This window comes from Falco biarmicus, chromosome 10 (genome assembly GCF_023638135.1).
Source record: "Falco biarmicus isolate bFalBia1 chromosome 10, bFalBia1.pri, whole genome shotgun sequence".
NCBI lineage: Eukaryota > Metazoa > Chordata > Aves > Falconiformes > Falconidae > Falco > Falco biarmicus.
The window spans coordinates 26,921,450-26,935,059 of record NC_079297.1 but is presented as its reverse complement, the minus strand read 5'-3'; the positions used below and the strand labels follow the sequence as shown (position 1 = coordinate 26,935,059).

The window sequence follows — 13,610 nt, the reverse complement described above, 5'->3', positions numbered from 1 at the left end:
TATCACAGAAAGATAACTGTGCTTTATCCTGGGCTGTTAGTCCATACATAGTAGTTTATTGGCAAAAAGTGTATCTTGGGCTGTCAATTTTGTGACTTTCTGACAATCCTTGTGGTCAGAGGAATATACCAGGTTAAAAAATGCAAGGACAGAAAAATTGCTCTTAATATGCTACAGATCTATCGGTCAAGAGGCAGACCGAAACTAGAGGCTGCTGCTCTATGCAATCTAACACACCCTGAGAGCATGTGTAATATATTATTTATTATCCTTATATATGTAAGGATGCAAAGAGTCCATGGTGGATGCACTGCAATCTCCTCCAGGTAGAGCCATTGATAGCACTTTCTCTTTGCTCTCCTTTTACACACCTGAAAATGACAGGGTGAAACATAGCAGTCACCTGTGGAAGCCCACAGTGTGGCAAAGCATTGTACAGTGATTATTTCCTAAAGTCTGTAGGAATTCCTGCATCAGCACTTTTGAACTTTATGTTGGTACAATAAACCCCGGACAAAGGCAGGAGACTGTTAACAAGGCTCTGAAGACCAAAAGACGTCTATCACAGTTTTTTTTAGAAGCATTTTCCCCATCTCCCTTAGGAATCCACCCCAGTAATTCACCTAGAGGAACACAAAGTCCACAACTCACATGATTTCTACAGTCTTTTAAAATATTTCCCAATTAGACTAAGAAACCCACCTCATACATTACCAGTAATTGGCACTTCCAACAGAGCTGACCTTTCAGTTTAGTGATAATAGTGCCATTTCCTGCTTGATGGCAACAGCTCTGATACCCCAGACTAGCTCTAGACCATACAGAGCCCAGTTTAAAGAAAACAACTTTCACTGTTTTTTTTTCTACCACTCTTAATATTTTCTGACTCCCTCTTTTTACCAAAGCAAGGTCATTACAGAGCTGATGGGCCCTCTCTGTAACACAGGAGGAATACGTATGTGACATGACCTCTCCCTCAACCTGAGTGGATGGATAAGCCATTTCTTGAAAATCCTTTTTATAAATACAGATACTTGGCCAAAGCCTGTAATACATTAAATGCCCTGAGCTAAGATAGCTGAAAGTCTGACTCTATAAAGGCAAGTAAGTATGAAAGGATTTAATCAAAATCCCATACTACTAATATAGTTGGAATAAAGAGAATGTGATGATGAAAGGGAGCAATCAAACAGCACGCAGCAGAGCTATGCCAGCAGGTGGGTGCACCGGGGCAGGCCTTGGGAGCGCAGCCACCGGCACAACCCTCTCCCAGCCTCCCTGCTGGGCTGGGGAACCCAGCGGAGAGACACTCCATGCAGGAGCGATGCATCACTGCCAGGGTCACCTACAGCAACCACCTTCTTACCTCCATGCCTTCTAAAGAGGAAGAGACAGCCTTCCCCTCAAAGTGATTTAAAAGGAAACAGACTAAATGAATGAAGTTAAAAAGTCTGAAGCTAAAAGACATTACTTGTCTTTCTCTATCAGTGAAATTTGCCTTATTTTTTAATTTTCCTTGTTTCAAAATCCCAAGACTTTCCAGCCAGGCATATCTTCATTTACTTGCCTTGAGAACACATTTGCATTCAAAATTAACTGTGTATTGTACATCCCAAGGAAAGTCTGTTATAAGCATAGATCATTACATTTATTAAAACAATACACTGCTTATCTAATAGAAGACAGTAATTATGTCAGTAACACCCAAATCACTCATGTCTGAAAGCATTTTAACATGCTATTCAAATTAAAAATGCATACTAACAGTGGATGAACTATGATTAATAGCTTAGTAGTAGGTGCAGAGGGAAGGAAACGAGGAACACAGCATGGTGCATTCAGAAATCCCTGAATTTTTAAGGGAGATGAAAATTCAGATGCAAGAGCAGAATTCACAGCCACTTCCTAAACAGTAAAAAAAAAAATCAAAATATTCAGAATTCAGCGTTCTGTTGGGCCTGGAATGAAAATACACATTTTTGGTACCACGATCTCCTTGAAAATTACATCGCAAATTGAATTAAATCACTGTTATTCCAGACTGATATCGTAATTATGCAGTCATCTCTATCATGCAGATTTGTAATATTTCTGATTTAAAAAAAATATCAAAAAATGTAACACCTACACTGTTATTAATGCCAGTGCATATTTACTTCTATACGCACTGATAGACAGATACCTGAGCAGGTGTTTTGTATGCTAAAGAGTATTCCTTGGACATGTGCTTATGCCAAGAAGATGAACTCCTGGAAAACAACAGAGGACATCCTGCCTGCCGCCTCCCGGGGCTGTGAGGCTGTTGCCACGTGAGGTCTGGCTGCTAGGCTTTGCACCAGCCCAGGGAACCCAGCTCCACTCCTGGTGCCACCAGCCTGCAGCTCTCCAGCCGGGAGCAGGCTCAGGGCGCTCCTCCAGGAAAGCCGTGACCTTCCCCTGCCTCCAGCCTCTCCAGCCGACCTTCCCATTTCTAGGGGAACCTGATAAACTGAAACAGGCAGGCAAACAGTAGTTGTCCACCACACAAGTTCACAGCCTTGTGAACAATTTGTAGGTAGAAAGCAATCTGCAGAAAAGATACAGTGCTTGGATTTGCTGGGCAATCTCTTTAGCAATAATTTATTGGCAGATGGAGGAAACTGAGAGGATATGAAATGCCTGAAGAGAAACCCACAAATTAATAATATGTAACTAGTTGATATAACCCAACTGCCTTGAATAACCCAATTGCACAGACTTTACAGTAGAGGCATAAAACATCATATAATTTTTATGAATTTTAGTTAACATTTTCTTAGGGCTTGCTGTATTACATTTGTACCCATCTTCCTCTCCTCTCATATTGCCAGAGTTTTGCTTTGATTTTTCAAGTAAACAAACATCAAACTATGGCAAAAAAGAGCTAGGATGTTTCACTGGTGTATGTTTCAAGTTGCCTTGTCATCATGTATGTATTTGGCTGGGAAGAAATCATTCCCAAGTAATGAAACTGTTAAGAGTTTGAAAAACAAAACTAGATCATTTGCAGAATGGTGGAGTGCCAAAACATTAACAATGTCGAGCAAGTTGAAGGGAAGGGCACCAATGCTCTTGCTTGAAAATGCTGAAAATCCTTTAGGTAAAGTCTGAAATGCACCTCTTCCAACAACCAGAGGAAAAAAAATAATAATATAAGGGAAGAAAATTATCAAGCCCATGCTATGCCTCTGTACATGTGGAAGTTGTGAAGGAGAGAATTTGGTACTACCTGTCAGTTGTTAGAGAGGCAGAGATATACAGGAGGAAAGGTGTCCCTGCCCATGGCAGGGGGATTGGAGAAACATGATCTTTAAGGTCCCTTCCAACCCAAACCGTTCTACAGTTCTACAGAAGTTGCTACCCTCTTTCCTTTTCGCATTTAAGGGAGTTTCCTTCTTGAGTACAAACCTCAGAACTGATACTTGGGGAATTTGCAATTGAGTTTTTGCTCAGCTTCTTTTGGGCACATCACTACCATGGCAATGCAGTACAGATAGGCAATCTCTAGATTGACTTCAGTAATTCTTGGATCGCAGCCTAAATTAAAACATGCAAAAACAGCAAACAATTATCCTTCTCTCCAGAACCACTTTCTACATTTGCTTTTCAAGCTGGGGTGGGGTGGGGTGGTTGAATCAAGAGCAGTTCCCTGTGAAAGTACTGTTCTCCAAAAATTCCTAATAGTATGATTTTAAACAGTTGATAATATCATTCTGATACAGACAGCCTCACTGACATTCTGAAGTTGGTAACAATTAAAGATTTACTTTACATCCATATGTTCCTGCAATGTACAAATGAATGCGCATGCAGAATAAAGTCATTAAATGGCAACAAATAGAACCCCGTGGTATGAAACCACTGCTAAATTAGATCGTACAGCTGTGCACTTTACAAAAGATTTAAAACATTTCCTCATCTTCAGGAACAGAAAGTGGGACACAGCTCAGAAAAGCAGCACCAAAGATAGAATTTGATTCAACTTCTCTCTCAGCCAAGGGGATTTAAAACCACTTGTTTGAACGGTAACATCCATTAAAAAGAAATGAAAGCTTTCAGCAAAAAGTTTAAGTATCATCTGAATACCTTATGAATGAAAGAGAAATCAGTAGGATCTGGAAAGCCATGCAAACTACTTCACGTGCTCCTGCTGCTTTCTGGTAACCGATGTGATTAGTATCTTTTCTGTACTGGAAGTTATTTTTATGAGTAATTTTTATTACTATTTTTACCTCACATGTGCCAAATAATATTAGAAAATGTTACTGTGCAGATCACTTAGCACTTCGAAATAATGATTTGATTCGGTTCAGCTAAACAATTGACAGTGTATTAACTGACATCAAAATCAGAGTCGGATTCAATGAACTGTGGGAATGGAAAACACCTGTTTTGAGCCAGAGCTTAATTTCACTCATTTCACACTACCGCTGCTTGGCATTCACTCAATTGTTTTAGAACAGAGAACATTTAATTCCTTCCACAACACTCATCCCCATAGTATCTGAATGCTTTTCTATCCACAGTGGACTCATTTTCACAAGATTCTTAGAAAGCAGAAAAAGCAACATTATCCTCAATTCACAGATGACGAATCCAATGTCTTCTGGAAACAAACCTACATATCTGAGTTTTAGGACATCACCTCCACTGCAGGGCCATGCTTTCCCTCAAAAAATAATTTGTTATTAAAGGAAAACGAGGTAAGGTAAGAATGATACACAGTATGTCTTCTGTGGGGAATCAAATGCTATGAAGGTGAGAACGATGTAGTGCTTTGGAGGGATTGTTGGGTGCTCTTAAAAGACAATCTCTCTTCTATGATTAGTATAAATAGACCGTACTCCACTTCCACCCTATGCAGACACACAAAGATCAATTCAGGATGTGAAAAGCATGTGTTCAGTATCCCTAAGACTTCTTCCGTTCTTGAAAATAGTTTCAGGCTAACAGAAGTCAAACCCTCAAATTTTGGCTCCTTGTTGCTACATATGCTGTATAGTTAGATGTCTTGTTACAGAGCAGTATTAGGAGGAAGCATTTAAGAGAAGATATAAACACCTGCTTGCACGCTTGTAGCAGCCAGGTAGTCTACAGGGAAGACTGAGGACTTGGCACCAAAGTCAAGAAGATGCTATAGCTATTCCTCTCGTGGGCTTAGGTACCTCTCTCACTGCTAAAAGGACACGTTTACTTGGGACTGACAGCATGAGGATCCCTTCCGAAAGCAGACATCTTCCTTGAAAACTAGGGACGGTGGCAGCATTCGCTATAATGCTCTACTAGTATTTATACATTTATATAGATACGATTTTCTATCAAGGGGTTAACGTTTACAACTATCTTGCAACTGTCTTTGCTGATGAGCAAAAGACTAGCTAGGTGACACTGCGATCTAGTCTACTGATGAAACTACCACAGCCTGGAAAAAGGCTTCAATCCTGTGGCCAGAATGCAAGACTCATGATTAGGCTACTTGCTGGAGGAGTTCTGAGCTCTGGACTATGATTTTTTTTATCTAACAAGCACTTCATGCTAGAAAGATGTTATCATGTAAAGGGGAAGTGACTGTAATTTTAAGCGTATGTAAAATTCTACTTAAGTTATGAGTGAATGTACCTCCTTTGATGTTCTAGGATTTTTATGACTCAATAGCATAGCTTTCAATAGAAGCTGAATTGCATGATATTAATTTATGAAGAATTCCACTGCAGCAATAGATATGCCAGAGGGTACATTACAAAACCAGAGAAAAAGAAAAAAGTAGAATTTTACCCCAATACAAATGCACACTTTCTGTCCAGGTTGAGAGATAAATAAAGACCAATCTTGTCTTTAAAGTATTAACTAACACAAAATACCTAGTTAATTAATGCTTAACACATTACAGACTTCCATGGGTATTAGTTGAAATATGGCATGTTTTCTCCAAGTTAATAGAATCAGTAGCTATCTTGCCTACCTCAGTTTTACAGATGTATCTGAATAACAAGGGGACACTGACATAGGCACATTACTGAAGTTTGTAAAAAACTTTAAAAGAAAAGGGAAGGTGTTGTCTGCTCTGTGGTGGTATTTCCGGGATAAGAGCAGCTACATACAGCTTTATTTGCTCTGGAGTTCATCCTCACATAAATATACACATTTGTTTTATAGTAACTGAATGTGATCCCCTGCAATGCATACTAAATGGGTATATTTTAGTAACTCCGTGAGAATCAGCCTGCTTTAATTCTGAGGATTTCTTGTTTGTGTGGAGCATGTCAGAATTTTCCCATAGCTATTAACATGGCCATTACAAAACCTTCCTTGCTAGGCTGCTGTCGTGAGCTGGTAATACATCATGCAACACATTTACTTTCCTGTGAGTGCAGCTAAAGGAGTTGAAGTCGCCCTAAGCCTCAGTGCTGAGATGCAGTTCTTTTTAACACACAGAGATATTTTTTTTTTATGAAAGAACATGTAGAAGCTGTCTTTTCCACTTAAAAGGGTATTCTTGAAACAGTTAAGTCACAAATTACTTTGGAAGAAAAAAAAGCCCATAATTAAAGACAAAGACTTATTTCTACCATTTGACAACTAAATTCTGTTTAATTCCATGACTGACTTAGATTCTGGCAGATTACACTAAAAGCCAGTAGCACAGATTTGGGGTTACTTTAAGCAATAGCAAAAAAACATCTCAGTCAGTGGAATTATACCAGGATTGTGTTTGCCCATTTTACTTTGACTTCTCTATGTTTATGACAGCTGAGAAAACCACACATATTGTAAAATATACAAAACATGCCTGAATAGAATTCATTATTTAATCACAGTACATACAAATTCACCATTTCCCTGTACAAATAGCCATGCCTTTAATTAAAAAGCCTTATTTCTTTTCTTCAAAAAAAAAATCATTAATGACATTTCAGGGAATATAAAATCTGTGTTTCTCAGGTGACCAAATATGAAAGTCTTGTGGAATTTTCCAGGCTTTTAATATCCACTCAATTACAAAAGCACAGTTTCAGGGCTAAGATAGATAGAAAAATATTGTTGGGGTGCAATTGAAAAAAATGGAAGGGAAGATGAGTATTTAAATCGAATCCTGAACTGTTACTGTCTGAACAGGTCCCATTTCAGGATAGCAAGTAACCCAGCACTTCAGACAGTCCTGGATTAACTGCTGTGCTGCACAGGGAAGTTTTTGAGAATTGGATACTTAGCAATTTTGTATTCATTTTTGCAAAGAAAAAACTGTCTGTTAGATAATCAGGCTGAGAATTTTCCCAAAATGTGGATATTGTTCGTATTTCCCAGATAATATGGAAATACATGTTAAAGCTACAATTTCAGGTTGGTGACTGCACAGATGCTAGCTGAAAAGCATGTTAAGGGAATTACAGGAATTGTAATTCCTGATTCTGTTAAAAATTACTAGGATGGGATGCAAAAAGAAGTTATGTATGCCAAAAGCACCGATCCACTTTGCATTAACAACCTTGTGCATTACCTGTCCCATAGGGTTTTCTTCCAATGAAGCAGTTGTTCCAGGAGGTGAATGTAGGCTGAAATTAATAACAGAACTGTTGCTAATGGCAACACTGAAAATCATATGCTCTATTTTATTTCCATTAAGGTGCAGTTGCATAATCTAGGGTGTGTCAATAAAGCAATAATTTATTTTTGCATAGTATAAAGCTTAGCAGTGTGTGTTAATGAGCCCTAGGTACTTTCTGAGTATTGGAGCTCTCATTTTCTGTGGCTGAGAAGAATCTGTAGGAAAAGGGTCTCCCTTGTGAATCTACATCTTGATTGCATGTTGATTTTTCTACTGCACATTTTTCATTCTACATTCTACATAAAATGCTTTGCTGTAGGACTACAGAAACATCTTGGGATCCTAAATTACTTTGCCAAAACCAAGGGAAGATCTTTTTACTACACAAAGGAATGGCTACTGTTTAAAAGTAGGGGATGAAACTAGATTTTGAAGCTGACCGTAAGTGGTATAACTTCCACCCACCCTCTGCTTAATAGCTTTAACCAATACATATCTCTTTGCTCTCCTTCTGTCTTAATTTTCCCAATTTCATCAATCCTTTAGACTAAACTAGCCTCTAAACCTCTATCTAAGTGTTGTAAAGCTACTGCTATTTTAATCATTTAGAAACAGCGAGCACACCAGGAAAGAAACAGGGATGGGAAGGGATGGGATGGACAACACACATTAAAACCCCCAATCCAACATAACAAGGCATTCTGATTCTGTGTACGATAAAGAAGATGTATGCAACTGAATGGCAACCTGCAAGCACCAATACAAAGACTGCATTCACTGGAGAAAATGATAAAAGTGTTTAAGCACTAGGTTCACTCAGCAGATTCATATTCACATAACTACAGCATTTTTTGCTCAGACTCCTTCAGATAGTTTCAAAACAGCCAGGGATGAAAGCACTGAGACAGGTTTGGGGCATTTTATGAATAAGTGAGTTTCCACTGCTTCAGTATCAGCAGGAAACCTCAGGAGAAGGCTGGGTCTGCTCTGGGAAACAGCACAGAGAGCAGGGACAGAGAACAATTCTGTCTTCTGGTAAGTGCTGGCAGTGAGACTCCAGGTATCACAATTATTCATCATGCTGCTTCTCTCAGACATTAGGTAAATGTAGTAGCTTGAACAGAGGAGAAATAATTATTTGGATAATAGCAAGTGATTTTAAATAAGACCAGTAAAATAGCTCAGGACATGAACTTTCCTGACCCTTGATAGTGTTTTGACAAATCAATGTTGGGGTTTTTTCCCCATTCAGAATGTACAACACAAATATACTGAAAGTGCTTTAGCTGCTGTACAGAGGCAATCACAACAGCTCAATTCCCCTGCAGAAAAGATGTCATATCTAAGCCATCCTTTACCTTTCCTTCCCCCAAAAAACCCCAACCAAAAATCCACCAAAAAACCCAACCAAAAATGTAGCCTTTAAACAAGTTAAGGCACTGAGGTTCCTATCATGGATTATATTTTCTGTAGTCTGGAAAGGAGTATTCTTTTAGAGAAACCAGTTTCACATCTCTTCCTCCCACCTACACTTTCAGCCATGGCCATGACAAAGAGGTTGCTGCCCCGGCACTGTGCAGTCTCACGGTTTATGCTTTGACATTAACCTGTCTCTGAATGTAATGACCAAAACACACTTGTCTCAGATTCTGAATAAAGTCATCCCAATCTCTGACAGGATTTAGGAGAGCAGGGTTTTAAAAGGAATGTCAGAGATTTCTCCAAGGAGTGCAGACATTGCTATTTTTCTCATCAGGGGCTGCCTTTACCACCTCCTTTCCTTGCAAATCCCTTCCCTTGGAGAAAATAACTCAGCCTTCACTCTGTGACTACATAGTCCTGCACGGACAGTGGCTCCAGTCTGATACCCCTGATTCTGCTTCCGTACTTTAATTTTGCCTCATCTTTGCCTCTGCAGCCCTGTAGGGACAGAGCAGGGATCTGACTGCACTACCCACCCCGAGGGCAGCACGAGCTTCCCGCGGCAGTCCTGACTGCTGACCCCGCTTCAGCTGGGCTCTGGGGAGACGGGTAACAACACAACAGCTAAGGGCTGAGAATCTTGCTCAACCCCTGAGTGCTAGCTGAGCATGTGCCAGCTGAAACACAGCTAGTGTGCAAATACAAGTCAGTCATCTCGCTCCATAAACCGTGGACAGCCCAGAGCCCGCTGAGCTCTCCTGCACGGCAGCAGGCTGCACACCAGGATCTCCCCTGGAGCAGGGATGCCTCTCAAGGTTACTCCTTGAGGCTGAGAGGATCCTTATCATGTCAGATATTCAGTAAGTGAATCGGGAATAAGAGAGCTGGAATTTTGAAACCTTAGCTAAGTGACATAAAGGATTGGTTGCGCATATATAATCCTCTAGACATAAACTGCTGACCAAGTCCAGGACTAAGTCTAGATCCAGCGGCACATAAAATCCCCTCTGAGGAGTTTAGAACACAAGTGAGTCCCTTTCTGAACCTCGTGCCTCAGCGGGAGGGTCTCCCTGACCGTTCTGTCTGCCAATTTACTCTGCAGTAAATACTCAAGTGTACCTTGCCGTCGAATCTTATTACACCACTGGCGCATTTACCATTGAACTTTGTTAACTCACACTCTTCTATCAATAAAACATACTGTCGCTTCTCTCTTGCGAGTGAAGTTCATCACTCCATCCGTGACAACAGCAGTAAATCCAGAAACTGAGACTGACCTAGAAAAGTTTTCTTGCTACTTTTTAGAAACTTCAGGGCCTGAGCTAGGTAACATCATGTCCCATCTCTGGTGGTTTGCTCTGGCTCTCCAGCAGTTTGAAAGCTGGGAAATGGCATGATTTATTTATTTCTTTTTTTGTAAGCTATTTAGCACTACCTGTTCCCTGAGAATGGTGTGGAAGGTCAGATGAAGGTTATCTCTACTTGGTGTCCACACTACTTGTTGCTTAAAGAGCTTAAAGAGATTAAACTGATCTTTAGATCAGTTAATATGGCTATACTTTACATGTGCCATTGAGCAGAATTAATATTAGAAGAGGAATTATATAAGACTTACAGCTTTAAAACCAGTAGGAGCTGCTATTAGAGTGACATCTGCAATTGGTGTAATTAACGTACCATGGAAGAGCTATTAATTCCACTGTACAAAGTACCATTTTAGTTTTTAGTTGCTTACTTAGAACAGCAAACACAGAACACAGAAATAAGAATTAAACCCTGTAGCCACAATGCTGTATGCCATCCTACAATATTCAGAGATAAACAGGTGATGTTGTCTCTGTAAGCCAGAAATGAAGAAATGTGTTTGTCTTAGGGAATGTCTCTAAAGTACTCTGGAAAATCCCTAGGGCATCAAATTGCCGAGTGTAGCACTTGTAGTTATTTTAGGATCAGAATAGATCTAAATCAAGGAACATAAACAAAGGCTTGCACTCTAAAAGAAGGTATTGATCATATTGCAACGTACTCACATGCTGCAATATTAATTCTAAAAGTAAAAAAACAGTGAGAAACAATCACTGCAGTGAGGTTGGGGTAAATGTAAGTATTTTCAGTTTAGCTGTAAAATACCGCTAACTGGTAGGGACACACCTTAAAGCTGTGTACCCAAGTGTACTTCTAAAAATTCTTATTGTGATGTACGTCCCTTGCTATTTCCCATGGATGTTCTGAAATTATGTGTACACTGACCTATTTATATGCTTATCTCTTAAGCTTATGTGCTGAAGTTAGTTTTAAATATTTGAGTTTAGCTGTTAGTCATGTTATCATGAAATGACACAATGCATTATTATGCATGAAACAGGCGTTTTGAATATTCCATGACATGTTCAGAGCCAAAAAAAGCACCCTTCTCATTCCAGTAGTAAAGCACATATTCCTGTAGTGATCATCTTGTCTGTACTCCTCTAGGCATCTAATAAACTCTTTCTTTTCTAGTAACTCTGCAGTCAGAATTGTACAGTATTAGAATCGTGATCAGCCCTTTTAAATCAGGGATAGTGTTTACAGACATTTATTTTCTTTCATCCTTTTTTTCTCTCGAGTCCCCTCTCATACCAGACTTCTGCTGGGGGATTTCTAGAAGAATACTGAACACAAACATCACTCCCTTCTTTATTTGCACAAAAGGAGCAGGCCAGACCAATCCCCACTTAAATCCTAATTCCAGGTGTTAAGCTGCTTTATTAAAATAATTTACTATCCCTTAAAATAAAATTAGGTTGTTTTCTTTTTCCTGATTTCTAAAGAGATTAGAACTGCTCCATCATTGCAGGGCAGATTTCCCAAGTGGCTGATAATCAGAGCAGCAAAGCATGGTAAATGCCACGTTTCATTACAAAGCCAGTGCTGGGACTCTGTTCCTGGAATAACTTTAAAGATACGTCATCCTTTGGCTCATCAGGATGAATGTTTAGCGTTCATGTTTCTAATACAAAAGCATGCAAAATTCACAGGGTTGTTCCACCTTGTCTTCTCCTGATGCTGCAACTGTACACTGAAAGAAACTGATGGAAGTGTTCACTTACAATGGAATTGCTGAGTTGTTGCACCACAGTAACTACTGAAAGACTATTAAATATGCAATTACTGTGGCATTCTCTAAAGTCTGATGAGGCAATTAATAGATAGCACTTTGTATTTTCATGGCACTTTGCCTCAAGGAATTTAAAAATGCTTTTAAACAATAATTAAGTTCTAGAGCTCTCCTGTAAATCATTCGCACCGACGTACAGACACAAACACTATGGCAAGGTTAGCAGACCAAATAAACCACTTACAGTTCAGAAAGTTTTTTTCCAAGTATGTTCATTGACTTCCAGCACAAGATGCCTGCAAGAATGAAGACTGACAATTGTACTGCCACTGGTCTTATCTGTAACTCTGAAGTGACACCTGCTAATCCACAAGCAAAGGTGGGGCCACCCAAGCTTTCCCTACAGTACTGAATGACTTGATGGTCCACCTGCTGATAATCTGAGTAATTACCTACAGACATGGCACCATCTACAATCTGGACTGTCAGTCTGAATTCATGGTTAAAACATTGATTAATCCAGCAAGCATGATCAAGCTGTCTGTGAAATACATTAACTATATTAACTTTGTATTGACTAACAAACAGATAATCTATGGCTCAAACCACATCTTTCACAATACCAAAACCTATGTGAAAGCAACCTAAAAGGCATGGTCCAACCCAAGCAGGCATGCAGCTGGCTTTGAAGAACAAATGTATGCCTTCCCAATATGCACCTGATTATAACAGGCTTATAAATGAGGACTTGTCTAAGGATGATAGATGAGAATTTTCCCCCAATACCATCTACAAAGCTGGAAGTTTTTTATGTCTCATCCTGTTCTGGAATCGTTGCATTATAATCTATGCTTGAAAAAAAACAAATGAACTCTCCAAAAAAAATGTATCTCAAACTACTAATTCAGTTTCATCCGTTTCTACCCCATCAGAATGCAAACAAGTTTTTTGCCACACCATCCAGTCTTAACAACTGTAACGTCAAAACTAAGTTTTCTGTGCACCAACAGACTTCGTACCATGCCACAAGCCAAACAGAAGTCATAACATTTTGCAGGAACTATGCAAGTGAAATAAAAAAGAAAATGCATTATGGCCTAGAAAGAAATCACACAGTCAAGAAAGAGGGAAATCCAGTCTCCAGTAAGACACATTCTGATGGTCAGGAAAACTACAACATTTTTCAAAGCCTAGGAATGAACATCCAGTACTCTCTGCTTATGAACAGTTCCCGCTGTCTTACGTGGTCTTTCTCCTCCCCACCACCCAGCTGTCTGATTAATTCAACACAGGCAATGGTCAGACTTTAGAATTACTTTAAATTTTGAGCATTACCTCTTCCTGTAAACTTTCCTCCTGTCAGATGAACATTTGTGAAAACTCTGGGAACAAAACCCAGTAGTACTGAGCCAAGGTTTAATGCTTTTGACCACCCAGTTTCAGTTTCTCCAAAATGTTCTGATCATTTTATAGATGAAAGCAAACCTCTTCCTCACACAAAGAACTGAAAAGATCCCAGATTTGCTC

General features: G+C 39.5%; 1 protein-coding gene across 1 annotated transcript in view; it reads right to left on the bottom strand.

Annotated features, from left to right (window-relative positions):
- The window catches only part of SPON1 (spondin 1), a 200,016-nt gene that overhangs the window by 35,538 nt on the left and 150,868 nt on the right, over positions 1–13,610 (bottom strand). The window lies entirely within an intron of this gene.